We start from the raw sequence: 7,057 nt of genomic DNA, 5'->3' as shown, positions 1-7,057 counted from the left end.
AGGTAAATGAAAAATAAAAAAAACCAAAAACAATACACTTTGAGAACTGTCAAATTCCATTCCTGTGTGAGATAAATGGATTATTGGATATCAAAGAAGCAAAGATTAATAAACTAGACGCCATGGTCCAGGTAGACTGAACAATGGCCTCCAAAGGTGTCTATATTCTAAACCCGGAACCTATGACTATGATACTTGATTTAACAAAAGGACATTTGTAAATGTGAGTGAGGTAATCAACTGTGAGGTGGAGAGATTATCCTGAATTATACAGGTGAGCTCAATATAATAAGGATATTTATAAGAGAGATACAGACAGGTAAGGGAGAATTAGAGAAAGGGAGTGAGAGAGTAAAATCATAGCCTATTCAATATCTCTATACAGAAAGTTGATCATAAAATCACATTAATGAAGGGCTTTATTTACAAAAAAATTTAATTATAATATTAGAAAAATTGAACGATTCAAAACAGGAAGTGTGTGGAGTGTGCTGGGGATGGTTAGAGGGAAGTAGAGGATAAAAGTGACCAAATTTTGACAGAATTGGTTTAAACCAATTTTCCTTCATTTTAAAAGTACACACCAATCATAGTCTCTGCTAATATATATGGCCTCATAAGAGTAACTTTAAAAAAATAGTAACTGATTTTTCCTCTGATGGTGGACAACACAGCTGGCTCCACAAAAGTTGCCTAAAATTGTAATACAAATAACCACAAAAACCAGTAATGCAAGAGTGATTCAAGGCAATATTAGACATAAAAAGGCAGTATAAATTATAAACAATATGTACTCTGAGTTGAAAAGGGAAAAAAAATCAGGGTGTCTTTGAAGCAGTGCATAAGTGAGTCATGGTAAAAAAGGACTGCATTATAAATGTGGAAAAATGAACCAGTAAAATGCCTACCTGTGGATTTTCTGGGCTTAGCAACATCAAGACGCTGTGATGAAATTACAATAATTTCTAAAAACAACTTTTAATAAAGCACTTGGTGACCTGTGGGAGCTGATGAACTATATCTTAAGGTTAGTAATAATTTCACCAAAACAGGTGGAAAATATTCAATTGAACAAAGGCACCAAAGGTGTTTGAGCTGCAGGACTTGTTCTTTCCATAAACTCTGAGTCTTATATCTCCTAAAGTTTTGCAAGCCATGTCAAGAAGCATCGAATTGTTCTAACTAATGGACACATATTTTCACATTTTTGACCAGTTCGTGGAGCAAATTCTCATTCCTTAAGCAGACCATAAATTGGATTATAAAATAAAACTAATTTTAACCATAATATGGATGCTTGATATTGTTGATATCTCCTTTCTCCACAGTCTCCCATCCTCCCATATGAAAAGCTAAAGTGTTTGAACTGTTTAAATCTCACTACATTTGGAATCAGGAATCAGGCTTATCCCTTCCTTTGTTTTTCCATCTCACTTAAATCATTTTCAGGTAACCGAGCTTATAAAGCCACACATGAAGCGTTTCGGTTTGTACTCTATTTCTGTTCCTACCACACTGATAGAAGACTAATATTATTATCTTGGAAATAACTGACAATTTAAAATAGAAGGTGTGTAGTGTGTTCTATGGATGGGTGGAGGAAAAGTAGAGGATGTAGAGGGTCAGCTTTTGATAGAACTAATCTATTTCTCACTCTTCATGAAACTGAACAAAATAGCAGCAAAAGAGAAGCTAAAGTGGGATGCTGTGTTCATGAGATATGATACTTTCTCCAACTCCGAAACCCAAGGAAAAGTTGTTTACAAAATGTTTACAGAGATACTGAGGCAGGAGGAAGCTAGCTAACAGGAACTGGGTAAGGGGGCTGGAGCATCTACCCATGTGGCTAGATTGAAAAACTCAACTGGGGCAGAGAATTTCCTGCCCAAGGTAATGTAGGCGGGAGATTGGTAGGGGGTATCTAGCTAAGTAAGCCACATTTGAGATAATTCAATGGACCCAGTCACATTTAATAGAGTCAATGAGATGAGAACAATAATGTACCCAGTCAATGATCAATCAACAGAACCTAGATTTTAAAATGATAAACATTTACATTATAAATTTAAATATTATAAATATTAATTCACCAAATGTATATACATATATATGTTCACAGAATGTAACTGCCAGGGCCTTTTGGGCCACTCTATTTCTGTCTGCTCAGGTTCACTACTACCTTTCAGAAGTGTACTTTCACTTTCACTTAATAAATCACCTTTTCCTTTCACTATTTCATGTTTTGTTCAATTCTTTGTCCAAAATATCAAGAACCTGGATATAATAGCAGAAGTCATCCCACAACAATACCATATCTGCCTTTAGGACCTGGAGTATCCCAAAGCAAGAGAACTACATCTTCAGTCTGCAACATCTAAGACTTCAATGCTATGGAAAGCATGAATAGTTGTGGCATTATGATACATACATGTTTTTGTACACAGTTCCTGACTTATAAGTTTCCGGACTTTTGTCCTTGTTTGCTGGCAACTTCAGAACTGCTTCAGAGAGACTAAAGTCAATGACTGTCACATTTATCAACTACTCCAAGGCAGGTCATAGACATTCCAATCTTCCCATGCCTTCAAGACTTTCCCTCTAGAAGACCATTGTACCCTTATCTGAGGGGAAGTAGTGCTTCATGAAGAGTCCAGGAATTTGAATAGACAATCTTTGCAGGGTGTCCCCACCCCCACCCTGTCTATTAGCAGCTCGTGCCTATGTAATGATATCCACATAAAGTCGCAAAGGTACAGGGTTCAGAGAACTTCCAGGTATGCCTGGGGAGGGAATAGGAGCTCTGAGCTTTTTTTGGCATGTCCTGCCCTATTTATCTCTTCATCTGTACCTTTTTATATATTTTTTAAAAATAATAACCTGTAACCATAAGGAAATGTTTTCCTGTGTTCTGTGAGCTGCTTTAGCAAGTTAATCAAATCTAAGGAGAAGAGGGGTTCATAGAAACCTTGACTTGTAGCCAGTTAGAATTTCTGGACGCCTAGATTTGCAACTGACATTTAAACTGGAGCTGGGGGTTTTGAGCCCTTGACCTGTGGGTAGATAGTGTTAGAAATAAATTTGATTATAGGTTGCCCAAGTGGTGTCTGCTACAGAATTGCTTGTTTGTTGGTAGAAAGAAATCCCCATGCACTAGAGGTCATGGAAGTAATCCATGTTGTGAGAAAGAGATGAGAAAAAATGAGGTGTTGTTCTGAGCCAAAATAAGTTAATGACTTGCCCTGTTAAAGGACTCCCATCCTTGATGAGAAGTTTTCTTAGTTGAATCTTAACTTTAAATTTTACAGCTTTAATATCTTTCTATTTCTATGGGAACAACAACAAAAAAGGCATTTGCTTTGGTCTTAAACATGCTTATGAGTCTTGAGAGTTAGAGATCAATAAAGATGTTTAATGTTAAATAATCAAGTCAGTCATGGAAGCAGTGGAAAGAATACTGGAAAGCAGACTGAGCTGTCAGTTGTAGATGTTAATTCCAAATGAGGCCTCTCTGACAAATTAATGACTTTCATCATGCTAATAGAAAAGAGAAAGAGTTAAAATTAAGAAAAGAGGAGTTAAGTGGAAAACTTAGCCAAAATACATATTTTTGCAAGGCAATATTAAGAAAGACAAGTAAAACTGAGCCAAGGTATGGTCCTCAACATGTTTGGTTTCCTTTTCTCCTTCTAAAGACATAAAGAACTGGAGGCCAGCAAGTGACATAGTGGGTAAGGTGCTGGACTCCCACACCATGTTGTGAGAAAGAGATGAGAAAAAATGAGGTGTTGTTCTGAGCCAAAATAAGTTAATGACTTGCCCTGTTAAAGGACTCCCATCCTTGATGAGAAGTTTTCTTAGTTGAATCTTAACTTTAAATTTTACAGCTTTAATATCTTTCTATTTCTATGGGAACAACAACAAAAAAGGCATTTGCTCTGGTCTTAAACATGCTTATGAGTCTTGAGAGTTAGAGATCAATAAAGATGTTTAATGTTAAATAATCAAGTCAGTCATGGAAGCAGTGGAAAGAATACTGGAAAGCAGACTGAGCTGTCAGTTGTAGATGTTAATTCCAAATGAGGCCTCTCTGACAAATTAATGACTTTCATCATGCTAATAGAAAAGAGAAAGAGTTAAAATTAAGAAAAGAGGAGTTAAGTGGAAAACCTAGCCAAAATACATATTTTTGCAAGGCAATATTAAGAAAGACAAGTAAAACTGAGCCAAGGTATGGTCCTCAACATGTTTGGTTTCCTTTTCTCCTTCTAAAGACATAAAGGACTGGAGGCCAGCAAGTGACATAGTGGGTAAGGTGCTGGACTCCCACATGGCAAACTTCTAAATTTAAGTCCCAGGCCTCCAGGCTCAAAACTCATGCTAGGCAAGTGTGTACATGGCCAAAATTCTAAGAGAAGAATGGAGAAGATGTTGCAGCATGGCCATCCCTTCTGGGGAGTGATTTATTACTTTCTCTTTCTCTATCTCTCTCTGTATCTCCAGTGAGTGCACACACCCTCTGGCAAAAATCTCTTTAAAAAAAAAAAAAGATGTAGAGTACTGGCTGCCCCCTAGCACGTAGGTTAAATGCAGTGCAGAAGATGCTAATCCCGCTGACTGATCATGGTTCAGATCCTAGCCCTAATGTCTTAAAAAGCAAGAGCACACTGGGTAAGTCTGTGTGTATGCCCAAAATCCTGGAAGGAGAAATGGAAAAAAGGATTATGGTGCAACTGTACTCCATTGAGGAACACTCTCTGTCTCTCTGTCTCTCTGGTGAGTTCCTGTACTTTCTGGCCAAAGATTAAAAAAAAAGATAAGGAGGGAGGAAGGAAGAAAGGAAGGAAGGAAGGGAGGGAGGGAGGGAGGAAGGAAGGAAGGAAGGAAGGGAGGGAGGGAGGAGAAAAAAAATTAACAAATACATTTCCTCTAAGAAATATCCAACATGTCTTTGAATCACTCTAGTCTTGGGCCTCCACCAGGAATTTGGAGCTAATACATTATATTCCAGTTCCAGGAGCCTTTCTGCACTGGGGGAGAGAGGGAGTTGAGCCTCCAGGTGTCAAGAGTAGCTAACTAATGCAACAAGCCTTCCATCATTTACTACTTATGAAGGTATACACATTGTCTAAAACGAGAGCAAGCACCCACTACTCTGTGGGGCGTTGCATTTTCTCCCATGGATCTAGAGATCAGGTGGATCAGCAAAGCCTTAGGGGTTTTGCAATTTGAGGGAACTCCTATCAAGAGGCTCCTTCAGTTTTATGGATGTGGAGGAGGAGGCTGAGTAGAAAGGATTAAGTGTGCAAAAGTATTGAGTACTGAACCAGAGGAGGGAAAGGTCTTGGAGATTTCTCCTTCCTCCCTTGGATAAGAAGACCCTGGCAGATTCTTAAAGAGGAAGCCTCAAATAAAGATGAATGAAATGAGAATGTAAATATCCTAAAAGGGTGACCAGTCTGGCTTGAGGCCTTGACCTCAACTCCCTTCAGAGACAGCGGTGCACTGTCTGCATTTGTCTGTTGCGTGGAGAGCAGCTTTCTCCCTGAGGCCTGCCAGGTAAAACCTCTGCAACTATGTACATTGAGACTGAAAAATCCCAAAAGGTTTTTTATTTAGGAGCCTTCAACACTTTTATTATCTGAAAAATAAGAGGGATGACTGGAATTGCTTTGCCCTATCCACTAGACGATTACAAGATTTCTGAGATACTATAAACTACATTGTACGAGCAAATAATGACTAGTAACTATTATTATTATTATTATTTTTGAAAGTATGTAATTATCATGAAAGAGTCCACAATAAAATGAAGAGCCATAAAGAATACTTTAGTTTTCCCTACTGATGGATTATTTATTTTAGAAGAGCCCACAAGAAAGTCAAATATAAATTAATCAGTAGTTATGGAGATGTCAAACCAATTTCTGAAGTATTATTGAATGCTATAAAAATGGTGATGCTAATCAATAAAATAGAAAGAAATAGATTAGAACAATTTTTAGCTTTTCAAAAGCCACCCCAAAATGAGAGAATAATTTAAACATCCATTGTTCTAGTTTCCCCTCAATCTGTGACTATAAGACGAATTTATTTTCTGAGTATATAGAAATTGAAGGAAAGCCTATATGATTGAAAACAGTATGACAAGCTTTCAACAAAACACAACAAATCATAATTGCCTATTTCTCTCCTCCACTCCTAGAAAGCTTCGAAAATAGATAAAGTGCGTGAGATAAAACTATAGTTTGTACATAAATGTGAGTACACACACACACACACACACACACACGCATGCATCTCCTAATGCATAGGGAAAAAATAATTTCTTTGTAACTTGCGGTTGCCCAGCTAAAAGCCAGCTTGTATTTACCTGCTTCCAAAGAAAAAGACGTATAATCTTGTGTAGAAATATCCCAAACTGTCTAGCTTAAGCTTAAAACCAGAAAAAGGAGTTTCATGAGAATGTTTCCCAAAATATGTCCAATGGACTATGTCAGCCTCAGGAAACAGGCTCAAGCCCCAAGTTTTTACAAGAAAATAATTTACTTAAAATGTCTAAGACTCGGAGCCAGCAGTTGGCATAATGGCTATGTTGCTGGACTCCCATGTAGCCGATTGTGGTTCGAATCCCAGATGGTGGCTTAAATTCATGCTGTGTGTGTGTGTGTGTGTGTGTGTGTGTGTGTATGTGTGTGTGTATGTGTGTGCCCACGATCCTGAGATTACAGCGTGGCTATCCCCCTGGGGGTGATTTCTCCCTTTCTGTCTCTCTGTCTCTTCCTTGCAAACACACGTGTCCTACAGCAGAAACCTCTAACGCCCCCCCCCCCCAAAAATATCTAAGAGTCAAGGTTAAATAAATCTAGTTTCACACAAAAGATAGAAAAACTTTCCATCTGCTCATAACTTCATAAATGCTTTTTTCCTGCTTTTTAAAGTAATACTAAAATTCGAACCTTACATGTTATGGTGTTAGTCTTCAGATGTTAATGACTTAAGCAATATAATACTAGGAAGAGGAAATAATAACATTAAGAGAAGGATTTTGACACCCGTA

Source organism: Tupaia chinensis, unplaced genomic scaffold, assembly GCF_000334495.1.
Source record: "Tupaia chinensis unplaced genomic scaffold, TupChi_1.0 Scaffold148271_1, whole genome shotgun sequence".
In the NCBI taxonomy this organism is placed as follows: domain Eukaryota; kingdom Metazoa; phylum Chordata; class Mammalia; order Scandentia; family Tupaiidae; genus Tupaia; species Tupaia belangeri.
This window is presented reverse-complemented; position numbering follows the sequence as displayed.